Source organism: Aegilops tauschii, chromosome 1, assembly GCF_002575655.3.
Source record: "Aegilops tauschii subsp. strangulata cultivar AL8/78 chromosome 1, Aet v6.0, whole genome shotgun sequence".
NCBI lineage: Eukaryota > Viridiplantae > Streptophyta > Magnoliopsida > Poales > Poaceae > Aegilops > Aegilops tauschii.
In genome coordinates this window covers 42,785,733-42,799,666 of record NC_053035.3, presented here as the reverse complement: position 1 = coordinate 42,799,666, position 13,934 = coordinate 42,785,733, and positions in this window count along the sequence as shown.

Genomic DNA, 13,934 nt, shown 5'->3' with positions numbered 1-13,934 from the left:
TTGGAGGAGGCGAAGAAAATCGTGTGTCCTCTGGATTTACCGCACGTGAAATACCATGTGTGCATGAACAATTGCATCATTTATCGGGACGAGCACGCGGAGTCTACCATATGTCCGGTGTGCGGCGTCACTCGATACAAGAAGAGGAAGAAAGCTCCTCGAAAAGTGGTGTGGTACTTTCCGATCACTCCTCGTCTGCAGCGGTATTTCACGGACCCTAAGGTAGCAAAGCTCCTGCGTTGGCACGTGGATAGGGAGGAGAAGAAGCGAGAAGATGACGCAAATGATCCGGAGATAGATAAAAAAGACAAGATGCTGAGTCACCCTAAGGATGCGAGCCAGTGGCAAGCGTTGAACTTCGAAGACCTAGAATTTGGGAACGATCCAAGGAACATCGTGCTGGGCGCGAGAACCGATGGAGTCAATCCGTTTGGCAGCCAGAGAAGCACACATAGCACCTGGCCTGTGTTTGTGTGGATGTACAACCTTCCCCCCTGGTTGTGCATGAAGAGGAAGTACATTCACATGAGTATGCTAATTGAAGGACCGAAACAACCAGGGAACGACATCAATCTGTATCTGGGGCTGCTGAAAGAGGAGCTTGACACGCTGTGGAAAACGCCAGCCAATACGTGGGACGCCGCAGAGAAAGAATATTTCCCTATGAGAGCCGCGCTGCTCACGACGGTGCACGACTATCTCGGTTACGGATATGTCGCGGGGCAGGTGGTCCACGGATTTTCTGGATGCGTCAGGTGCATGGATGACACAACGTATCGCCAGCTAGATAGAGATCCCAGGTCTTCGAAAACCGTGTTCATGTGACATCGAAGGTGGCTTCGCGATGATGACCCGTGGAGAAAACGCAAGGATCTATTCGATGGTGAAACCGAACCCCGAGGACGCCCGCGTACGAGGAGCGGCGAGGAAATAGACGAGCTGTTGAAAAATTGGAAAGACTGCCCACTGCCGGGAAAGAAGCAAAAGGCGCCAGAGCGGGGAAAGAAGCGAAAGGCGCCAGAGCCGCTGCTGAAGGTATGGAAAACGAGGTATGTTTTCTGGGACTTGCCGTACTGGAAGATCCACAGTGTGCCTCACAGCCTTGATGTCATGCATATCACGAAGAACGTGTGCGAGAGTCTGCTTGGTACCCTGCTCAACATGCCAGAGAGGACCAAAGATGGGCCGAAAGCAAGGGCAGACTTGAAATCAATGGGCATCAGGCAGGAGCTTCACGCTATATATGATGATGATGATGATGATGATGATGATGACGCGAAGCAGGACACGGAAAGTCGTCGCAAAGGCAAAAAGGCCAAGAAGACCGGAAATGACTACCCTCCCGCGTGCTTCACTCTAAGTCAGGAGGAGATCGAGCAGTTTTTCACCTGCCTCGTAGGAGTAAAACTTCCTTACGGTTACGCGGGGAAGATAAGCAGATACCTAGACCTAGCGAAGCTGAAGTTCAGCGGGATGAAGTCTCACGACTGTCACGTGCTGATGACGCAGATACTTCCAGTTGCAATCCGTGGGATCATGGACGCGCACGTCCGTGAAACGCTATTTGGCCTATGCAACTTTTTTGACGTCATCTCTCGGAAGTCTGTTGGCGTGAGGCAACTCAGAAGGCTACAGGAAGAGATCGTGGTGATACTATGCGAGCTTGAGATGTACTTCCCGCCCGCATTCTTCGACGTTATGGTGCATCTGCTGGTCCATATCGTGGACGATATCATCCAACTCGGGCCGACGTTCCTGCACAGCATGATGCCGTTCGAAAGGATGAATGGTGTCATCAAAGGATACGTCCGCAACATGTCACGTCCAGAGGGAAGCATAGCCAGGGGCTTTCTGACCGAAGAGTGCATCTCCTACTGCACGAATTATCTAGGCATCGAGAACCCCGTTGGTCTGCCCGTCAACAGGCACCTCGGCAGGCTCGCTGGATGGGGTCACCGTGAGGGTCGCCGCGAAATGCATGTCGACTTCGAGGGTCGACTCGCCGACTTTGAAAGAGCAAACCTAGTCGCGCTACAACACATAGACGTGGTCGATCCTTGGGTGGTAGAGCACAAAACCTTTATTAAGAAGACATACAATGACCGAGGCCAACAGAGGACGGACGGAGATATACTCAAAGAGCACAACTCATGTTTCACACGTTGGTTCAAGCAGAAGCTTCTGTCGTACCCTTTACATGAGGATTCTTCCGCGGAAGAACAACTCATATTCGCCTTGTCACAGGGCGCCGAGCACAACCTGATGACCTATGAGGCGTACGATATCAACGGCTACACATTCTACACCGAGGCCAAGGACATGAAGAGCGATGGTTATCAGAACTCCGGGGTAACGATGGAATCCTACACCGGTAACGACAAGGACAGATACTACGGAAGGATCGAGGAGATCTGGGAGCTGAGCTACGCTGGAGAGAAGGTCCCGATGTTCCGTGTCAGATGGGCCAAGAGCGTCCTAAAAGAAGACCGGTATTTCACCACCATGGTTATACCCGAAGCCAAATCCAAGACCGCAGGCGCAAACGTCACCGCGAAAAATGAGCCATGGGTACTGGCTTCCCAAGTGGACCAATGCTTCTTCATTACCGACCCGTCAAAGCCCAGTCGTGTTGTCGTGAGGAGAGGCAAAAGGAAGATCATCAGAATGGATGGAGTAGCCAATGAGCAAGACTTCGACAAGTACGGCGACCCGAGAATCGAACATGACGACGATGATGAAGTAGCAGCATACACCACAAGAAGAAGCAGGACCACCCTACCTAAAGGACGTCCGTTCCACAGAAGAACTTCATTTGCGAAAAAGAAGGGCAAGAAGATTGTGAACAGATAGCTAGCTAAGATCGATTGTATTTAAATCGTAGCCTTCATTTCTCGATTGTATTTCATGGGCACTTTTTGAACTATCATGAATATTTTTAAATTTCATGGACACTCGATCTCGATCCCCCTCCATCTCGATCGCTATCCCACCTCGCCAGATCCGGTCCCCCTCGCCACCGAGCACCCCCCGGTCCATCGGCCCCCCGCACCCCGCGCACCCTCCCCCGCTCCACCGGCATTACTGTTTGATGATATTTTTAAAAAAATTATTACTGTCTTATAAAAAAATATTACTGTTATGATTTAAACAAGTTTGAACATATTTAAACACAAATAAATATCAAACAGCATTTTAAATGCATAAAAAAATTGTGGAGCCTGGGAATCGAACCCAGGACCTCCTGGTGTGAGAACTGGCTGCTGATCAGTCGAGCTAGTAGAGGGAACTTGGTGTGGATCAGGTCAAGTGGAAGATAACCTGTTGGCTCGAGCAGAAATCAAAAAAAAATACTAATGGCCCACCAGGGTGAGGTGCGCCATTAGTATGGATGTACTTATGGCGCACCGAGGGGTGGTGCGCCATTAGTATTGTGCCCTCGCCCTCGATCCCCTTCCCCTCTCCTATCCCCGGCCCAAACCTATCCCCTCTCTCTCCCTCGCCCTCGCCCTCGATCCCCTTCCCCTCTCCTCTCCCAACGCCGCTGCCCCGCCGCCTCGACGCCGCCCCGTCGTCCTCGTCTCCGCCCCGATGCCGCGACGCCGCCCTCTCCTCTCCCGACGCCGCCGCCCCGTCGTCCTCGTCTCCTCGGCGCCGCTCTCCTCGTCTCCTCGGAGCACCACCACCACCCGGACCTCGTCGCCTCCCGGACCTCGTCGCACCACCACCACCCGGACCTCGTCGCCCCACCTCGTCGCCCCGTCCACACCACCGCCCCCGTGAGCTCCACCACCACCCGGACTTGTCTATTGCTTCATGTTCATTATGACAATTGCTAATTCTTGTTTGATTTAGTAGCGTCTCATTTCTTGTGCTCATGGGAAAACTAAGAAAGCTCAGGAACATAATTGTGTTTCTTGTCTTGTTTGTTTCGGTTGCCTTTTAAAGAGAATGGGGTTAGCAAGAGAAATCAGCTTGTACACTATGAGTAGCTTATGCATGAGTCCTGATGGAATCACTATAAACACCAGGTCATTATAATTGTTTTCGAGGAGTAGTTTTGATGGTCAAGGTCAGCATAAAGGAATACAACTTTATATCTGGTTTACCTTGGATTGTTTTACCTTGAGAAAATGCATTCCACTCAAAGACAGCCCATTTTGTACACTTTTTCGTTTGATAGATCTAAGGAGGCAGAAAAGTTCTCTTTTAGTCATCTTTATTGCAGTCAATGTCTCCACCACTCTGATATTCTCAGTATCATGGTTGTGCTCTGAATCTCCAAGCAAATCATATTGGTTGTCATGATTGACTGAAACATAAGAAGTTTTCAGGTGGTTGCATTGTTTCTTGCTACCAACACCCGTAGTTTCTTTCTTTGTTTAGTTGGAAGTTTGTTATACTGATAGAGTGTGCATAGGGAGTAAACGAATTCCTGCAAAACAAATTTTGTATGAGTTTTTTAGATCTGAATTCATTTATGTTCATGTGCGTCTGTCTGGCTGTGTATCCCAACTTGTGTTGATGCTCTGAAGTAGGTTTTCACTAAGAGAATTCAAAACTAAGACATGTTCTTAAACTGAAGCAGTATTTGTATCACAGAAAAAGTTCTGAAGCTGTTGAACCTTACCTTATGTATCACAAAAAAAGGCAAGGAACATCATGAACAACTCTCCATGACTTAATTTTCCTATATGAATTGGCCTGTACAGCAGGTTCACTTTTCCTATATGCATTGGCCAGTACAGCAGGTTCACTTTTCAAAACAAATTAGAGCAGACCTCATACACCCAAGAAAACCTGAAAAAAAATGAAGTTCAACCCCTCACTTTTCCTATATGCATTGGCCTGTACAGTTGGATTTGTTTCTGATTTTAGTGTTTTCAGTCTATTTTTCTATTTCTGCTTTAACATAACGGAATAACTAATGGTGGCTGCCTAATGATGACAGACTAAGTTTCTGATTTATTTTGTTATAGAAGTGTAGATTCATTGGTAGCAATTGTTTTCAGTGTCTCATGTTGCTTGTAGTGTTTTGTCCAAAATGTTGAATGATACTGCTTGGAGATGCATATATTGTTTCACCTCTTCACATGCCAATGTATTTTCCATGTTGTGATGGAGGCCTTTTTTGCCTTGTCCACCCGAGACAGAAAATTAAAAAATTAAAAAAACAGAAAATAAAAAAATAAAAAAAAACCTAATATTCATACTAATGGCGCATCACATCATAGTGCGCCATTAGTATGCCAAAGGATACTAATGGCGCATCACTAAACAGTGCGCAATTAGTATGCCGAAGTTACTAATGGCGCATCCTGTTGTTGTGCGCCATTAGTATGCCAAAGCACCTGGGTATAGATGGCCCCCTGGGAGGCATACTAATGGCGCACTGTTGTATATACTAATGGCGCAGCTGGGGTGCGCCATTAGTATACCAGATACTAATGGCGCACCAGTGGTGCGCCATTAGTAAAATATACTAATGGCGTGGCACTAATGGCGCACCACTAATGCGCCATTAATGGCCAAATTAGGTGCGCCATTAGTAGGCCTTTTCCTAGTAGTGTACAATGAGCATCGAGAAGTCCTAATGAAGACAGTGAAGGATGGACGGGCAGCCATCACAAGGGGTTGGCCTAGAGTCGTGCGTGCATTACGCATGGAGGAGGGCACAATATGGGCATTCCGCTTCACCTTCTCCAGCAACCAGAATGTCTTTCGCCTTTCTCTTTACAGTCTTTAGTACAACTGTGGTTCATCATTCTTTACTTGGTGCTTCTGTAGTTCATTCGTGGTTGAACCTATATTTGTAATAAACATGGTTGGATATGGAATAAGTGATTGCCTACTTTCAAATTCAAAACATGTGATTTTTAAATTAGGGATTACACTGCACACGGTTTGCGAAAGCGAAACGTCTGCGATATACGTGGAGATCAGAAACATTTCTAGGATCCACCATGTGTGTGATCAATCTCCACTGCACACATGACTTTCTCTTGAAAACTGTATGCGTTAGGCCACCTTGCGCAAACGTTTACCACATAAAAACTGTGTGTGATGGACAGCCTTTGCAACACAGTTTCTTCTACACGCCGTGTGTGATGCATTCAATAACGCAAACGATAAAATTATTAATATCGTGTGCAATGGCAACGCTATCACAAACGATTTAACAGGAAAAATCGTGTATGATGTACCTGTGAACGGAAACATTTTCCTTGGAGCGACTGTGTGGGATATACATACAAACAGAAACATTTAGCAGGGACTGACTGTGTGGGATGTACTTGCGACCAGAAACAATTTCGCCTGTATAATTGTATTTGTTTAGCTCTACTGTATGTATTTCCGTATTTGAGCGCTCGCCGGTCGCACACGACCTCATTTTGCCGAGCGTGTGTGCCGGGACGGCATATCCCCGACGGTTTCTGGGTCGTGTGGGAAGGACCCCCCTATCGCCCAGACTCACTTGGCGACGGTTCCAAATGCCGTCGCGGAAAGGGGTTAAAAACCATTTGTATAGCACTGATAACCCACAAGTATAGGGGATCAATTGTAGCCTCTTTCGATAAGTAAGAGTGTCGAACCCAACGAGGAGCTAAAGGTAGAACAAATATTCCCTCAAGTTCTATCAACCACCGATACAACTCTACGCACGCTTAACATTCGCTTTACCTAGAACAAGTATGAAACTAGATGTACTTTGTAGGTGTTTTTGGATAGGCTTGCAAGAATATAAAGAGAGCATAAATAAAAAGTAGGGGCTGTTTAGATGAAGACACAACTAAGTTAGTTTTAGTAGAGAGCTTTTTGTTACGAGAAAGTTATTTGTCCCTAGGCAATCGATAACTAGACCGGTAATCATTATTGCAATTTTATTTGAGGGAGAGGCATAAGCTAACATACTTTCTCTACTTGGATCATATGCACTTATGATTGGAACTCTAGCAAGCATCTGCAACCACAAAAGATCATTAAGGTGAAACCCAACCATAGCATTAAAGTATCAAGTCCTCTTTATCCCATACGCAAACAACCTACTTACTCGGGTCTGTGCTTCTGTCACTCACGCCACCCACCATAAGCAAATCATGAACATATTGCAAACCCTACAGCAGGAATCCCTCACACTTGCGTGACACGGAGAGCACCATAGGACAGCACCAATAATAAAACATGCAACTCAAACCAATCACGATCATCAATTAACCCATAGGACAAAACGGATCTACTCAAACATCATAGGATAGCCATACATCATTGGGAAATAATATATAGCGTTGAGCACCATGTTTAAGTAGAGAGTACAGCGGGTAAAAGAGGGGTTACACCGCTGCATAGAGGGGGGAAGAGTTGGTGATGAAGGTGGTGAAGTTGTTGGTGAAGATTGTGGTGATGATGACGGCCCCGGCGGCGTTCCGGCGCCACCGGAAGCGAGGGGGAGAGAGCCCCCCTCCTTCTTCTTCTTCCTTGACCTCTCCCTAGATGGGAGAAGGGTTTCCCCTCTGGTCCTTGGTCTCCATGGCATGGGAGGGGCGAGAGCCCCTCCGAGATTGGATCTGTCTCTCTGTCTCTCTCTGTTTCTGCATTCACCTCTGCTGCCCTTTCACCGTTTCTTTTATATCCGGAGATCTGTAACTCCGATTGGGTTGAATCTTTCGCCCAGATTTTTCTCATAAAATTAGCTTTCTTGCAGCAAAAGAAGAGCGTCAACTGCCTTACGGGGTGCCCACGAGGGTCCAGGGCGCGCCCCCTGCCTCGTGGCCCCCTCGGGCACCGTCTCGCGTTGATTTTACTTCCCAAAAATCATAAATATTCCAAAATAATTCTCCGTCCGTTTTTATCCCGTTTGGACTCCGTTTGATATTGGGTTTCTGCGAAACATAAACATGCAACAAACAGGAACTAGCACTGGGCACGGGATCAATATGTTAGTCCCAAAAATAGTATAAAAAGTTGCCAAAAGTATATGAAAGTTATAGAATATTGGTATGGAACAATCAAAAATTATAGATACGATGGAGACATATCAGCATCCCCAAGCTTAATTCCTGCTCGTCCTCGAGTAGGTAAATGATAAAAAAGATAATTTTTGATGTGGAATGCTACCTAGCATAATCTTGATCATGTATCTAATCATGGCATGAATATTAAGACACGAGTGATTCAAGGCAATAGTCTATCATTTGACATAAAAACAATAATACTTCAAACCTACTAATAAAGCAATCATGTATTTTCAAAATAACAAGGACAAAGAAAGTTAACCCTACAAAATCATATAGTCTGGCTATGCTCCATCTTCACCACACAAAATATTCACATCATGCACAACCCTGATGACAAGCCGAGCAATTGGTTCATACTTTTTAATGCGCTTCAGCTTTTTCAACCCTCACGCAATACATGAGCGTGAGCCATGGACATAGTACTATAGGTGGAATAGAATATGATGATGGGGGTTATGTGGAGAAGACAAAAAAGGAGAAAGTCTCACATCGACGCGGCTAATCAACGGGCTATGGAGATGCCCATCAATTGATGTCAATGTGAGGAGTAGGGATTGCCATGCAACGGATGCACTAAGAGCTATAAGTATATGAAAGCTCAAACTGAAACTAAGTGGGTGTGCATCCAACTTGCTTGCTCATGAAGACCTAGGGCATTTGAGGAAGCCCATCGTTGGAATATACAAGCCAAGTTCTATAATGTAAATTCCCACTAGTATATGAAAGTGATAACTCAAGAGACTCTCTATATGAAGAACATGGTGCTACTTTGAAGCACAAGTGTGGTAAAAGGATAGTAACATTGCCCCTTCTCTCTTTTTCTCTCATTTTTTTGTTTCTTTCTTCTTCTCTTTTTTTGGCCTTTCTCTTTTTTTATTTTTTTTATTTTTTTTCGTCCGGAGTCTCATCCCGACTTGTGGGGGAATCATAGTCTCCATCATCCTTTCCTCACTGGGGCAATGCTCTAATAATGATGATCATCACACTTCTATTTACTTACAACTCAATATTACAACTCGATACTAGCACAAAGATATGACTCTATATGAATGCCTCCGGCGGTGTACCGGGATGTGCAATGATCTAGCGTAGCAATGACATCAAAAAACGGACAAGCCATGAAATCATCATGCTAGCTATCTTACGATCATGCAAAGCAATATGACAATAAATGCTCAAGTCATGTATATGATGATGATGGAAGTTGCATGGCAATATATCTCGGAATGGCTATGGAAATGCCATGATAGGTAGGTATGGTGGCTGTTTTGAGGAAGATATAAGGAGGCTTATGTGTGATAGAGCGTATCGTATCACGGGGTTTGGATGCACCGGCGAAGTTTGTACCAACTCTCGAGGTGAGGAAGGGCAATGCACGGTACCTAAGAGGCTAGCAATAATGGAAGGGTGAGAGTGCGTATAATCCATGGACTCACATTAGTCATAAAGAACTCATATACTTATTGCAAAAGTTTATTAGCCCTCGAAGCAAAGTACTACTACGCATGCCCCTAGGGGGATAGATTGGTAGGAAAAGACCATCGCTCGTCCCCGACCGCCACTCATAAGGAAGACAATCAATAAATAAATCATGCTCCGACTTCGTTACATAGCGGTTCACCATACATGCATGCTACGGGAATCACAAACTTCAACACAAGTATTTCTACAATCCACAACTACCCACTAGCATGACTCTAATATCGCCATCTTTATATCGCAAAACTATTGCAAGGAATCAAACATATCATATTCAGTGATCTACAAGTTTTATGTAGGATTTTATGACTAACCATGTGAATGACCAATTCCTGTCATCTCTCTAAATAGATATAAGTGAAGCAACAAAGTTTAATTTTTTGTAAAAAAGATATGCCCACGCTCTAACAAATATAAGTGAAGCAAAAGAGCATTCTACAAAATGGCGGTTTTCTATGTAAAGAGAAACAGGCAATCCAAACTTCAAATGATATAAGTGAAGCACATGAAGCATTCTATAAAGCCATACTCAAAAGATATAAGCGAAGTGCAAAGAGCATTCTATAAATCAACCAAGTACTATCTCATACCAGCATGGTGCATAAAAGAAAAATGAAAACTAAATGCAAAAGACGCTCCAAGATTTGCACATATCATATGAACGAAACGAATCCGAAAACATACCGATATTTGTTGAAGAAAGAGGGCATGCCTTCCGGGGCATCCCCAAGCTTAGACGCTTGAGTCTCCTTGAATATTTACTTGGGGTGCCGTGGGCATCCCCAAGCTTGAGCTCTTGCCTCTCTTCCTTCTTCTCACATCGAGACCTTCTCGATCATCGAACACTTCATCCACACAAAACTTCAACAGAAAACTCGGTAAGATCCGTTAGTATAATAAAGCAAATCACTACTCTAAGTACTGTTGCAAACCAATTCATATTTTGTTTTTGCATTGTGTCTACTGTAATATAGCTTTTTCATGGCTTAATCCACTGATAGGAATCGATAGTTTCATCAAAACAAGCAAACTATGCATCAAAAACAGAATCTGTCTAAAACAGAACAGTCTGTAATAATCTGAACATTCACCATACTTCTGATACTTGAAAAATTATTCACAAATTAGGAAAAAGAAACAATTTGTATAGAAATACAGTGCAAAAAGAATCAGAACCGTTTGACGTCCCAGTAAAAAATTAAAAATCACGCACTACAGCCAAAGTTTCTGTCCTGCACCGTACAAACCAACAAGCATTGTAAACATCCTAAAGGCAAACCTTGGCACATTATTTTTATAATACAATGGAATTGTACAAGGGGATAATTATTTTTGTTGAAAAGTTTCTGTAATCAAGATTCACAAAGTTTCCGTGAGCATGAACAAAGTTCAAGGCTAGCTCCCACTTTAACAATGCTTGTCTTTCTCACTTTTGCTTTTCTTTTTGAAAAAGTTTTAGGTTCCCCTCTTTATTTTTTTTTGTTTTTAAACTATATGAAAGCACTCAACAGAAATAAATGACTCTCTAAAACTTCCGGGTTGTCTCCCTGGCAGCGCTTTCTTTAAAGCCATTAAGCTAGGCATATAGTGCTCAAGTAGTGAATCCACCCGGATCCCAAGGTATATCAAAGCCAATTTTAATTAGCAATGATTTGTGATTTAGTAGTGAGCACAAGGCAACATATATCATGCAACAACGAAGTCTAGCTCTCTTCCTATGCATCGGCATGTCATAAAAGAACAATTCATGCACACAAAGTAAAGGCCTATGCATAGTATAAACAGTTTCTTGCAATTTTATCGTGTTGAAAACATAGAGAGATGGAGATATAGTTCCTCTCTCATAATAATTGCAAGTAGGAGCAGCAAGCACATGCATATTATATTCATCAAAATCATCATGCGCAACGGTATAAGGCAACCGATCAATATAATCCTTAATAAGAGCAAATTTCTCCGATATAGTGTAGTTTGGAGAATTCAAAAAGATAATAGGACTATCATGCGTGGGTGCAATAGCAACAATTTCATCTTTAACATAAGGAAATATAGCAAGTTCATCTCCATAAGCATAATTCATATTGGCATCTTGGCCACAAGCATAGCAAGCATCATCAAAAAGGGATATTGCAAAAGAATCAACGGGATCATAATAGTCATCATAGCAATCATCCTTGGTAAGCACGAAGGCAAATTAAACAATGTATGAGTTGAAGAGTTACTCTCATTAGAAGGTGGGCACGGGTAGCTAATCCGCTCTTCCTCCTTTTGTTCTTCGCTCTCCTCGTCATCTTTTTCATCCAATGAGCTTACAGTTTCATCAATTTCTTCTTCCATAGACTCCTGCAAAATATCAGTCTCTTCTTGGACAGCGGAGACTTTCTCAATAAATGCATCAATATCGGAATTGAATTCATAATTGGCATAGCAATATTTAAGGATAGCTAAATTTTCAGGTCTATAAACAGCATCATAAAGATTTTCAAACTCTTTAAACATAGTTTCAATTTCATAAGCACCCATAAAAGCAACAAATTCTTCTATTTGTTCCACATCATAGTAATCACATATACCATTAGCATAAGAAGCTAAGGTTTTATTATTGTTAAATTTGCATGAAAAGGGAAGGTGTGGAGACTTCATCCTAGAGCAACAAGTATAATCATATCTCAAGCATAGTTGCCTAGCATACCACTTCAACATATGAATTTGATCCCATAATAGTTTCCCTTTTTGAGTCAAGCGATAATCCCTAAAGCATTCACGTTGATCCAATGTGTCTCCCATTACATAATTGAATGGGGTTTTCTCAGGATTATCAAAGTAGTACATAATATCTTTCACATAATGAGCATCGAGGGTTTTAGGAGGTTCCCCATCTCCATGAGTAGCAAGTACACCTATTGTTTTTGGTATTTCGTGTTCCATATCCATAACTAAAGATAAAGAACAACTAAGAACAGTAAATAAAAATTACTTAGTGATAAAGCAAACAAGCACACACGAGAATATTCACCCCACGCTATTGCTCCCCGGCAACGGCGCCAGAAAAAGGTCTTGATAACCCACAAGTATAGGGGATCAATTTTAGCCTCTTTCGATAAGTAAGAGTGTCGAACCCAATGAGGAGCTAAAGGTAGAACAAATATTCCCTCAAGTTCTATCGACCACCGATACAACTCTGCGCACGCTTAACATTCGCTTTACCTAGAACAAGTATGAAACTAGAAGTACTTTGTAGGTGTTTTTGGATAGGCTTGCAAGAACATAAAGAGAGCATAAATAAAAAGTAGGGGCTGTTTAGATGAATACACAACTAAGTTAGTTTTAGTAGAGAGCTTTTTGTTACGAGAAAGTTATTTGTCCCTAGGCAATCGATAACTACATCGGTAATCATTATTGCAATTTTATTTGAGGGAGAGGCATAAGCTAACATACTTTCTCTACTTGGATCATATGCACTTATGATTGGAACTCTAGCAAGCATCCCCAACTACTAAAGATCATTAAGGTAAAACCCAACCATAGCATTAAAGTATCAAGTCCTCTTTATCCCATACGCAAACAACCTACTTACTCGGGTCTGTGCTTCTGTCACTCACGCCACCCACCATAAGAAAATCATGAACATATTGAAAACCCTACAGCGGGAATCCCTCACGCTTGCGCGACATGGAGAGCACCATAGGACAGCACCAATAATAAAACATGAAACTCAAACCAATCACGATCATCAATTAACCCATAGGACAAAACGGATCTACTCAAACATCATAGGGTAGCCATACATCATTGGGAAATAATATATAGTGTTGAGCACCATGTTTAAGTAGAGAGTACAGCGGGTAAAAGAGGGGTTACACCGCTGAATAGAGGGGGGGGAGTTGGTGATGAAGGTGGTGAAGTTGTTGGTGAAGAATGCGGTGATGATGATGGCCCCGGCGGCGTTCCGGCGCCACCGGAAGCGAGGGGGAGAGAGCCCCCCTCCTTCTTCTTCTTCCTTGACCTTCTCCCTAGATGGGAGAAGGGTTTCCACTCTGGTCCTTGGTCTCCATGGCATGGGAGGGGCGAGAGCCCCTCCGAGATTGGATCTGTCTCTCTGTCTCTCTCTGTTTCTGCGTTCACCTCTGCTGCCCTTTCACCGTTTCTTTTATATCCGGAGATCCGTAACTCCGATTGGGTTGAATTTTTCGCCCAGATTTTCTCATAAAATTAGCTTTCCTGCGGCAAAAGAAGAGCGTCAACCACCTTACGAGGTGCCCACGAGGGTCCAGGGCACGCCCCCCTGCCTCGTGGCCCCCTCAGGCACCGTCTCACGTTGATTTTACTTCCCAAAAATCATAAATATTCCAAAATAATTCTCCGTCCGTTTTTATCCCGTTTGGACTCCGTTTGATATTGGGTTTCTGCGAAACATAAACATGCAACAAACAAGAACTGGCA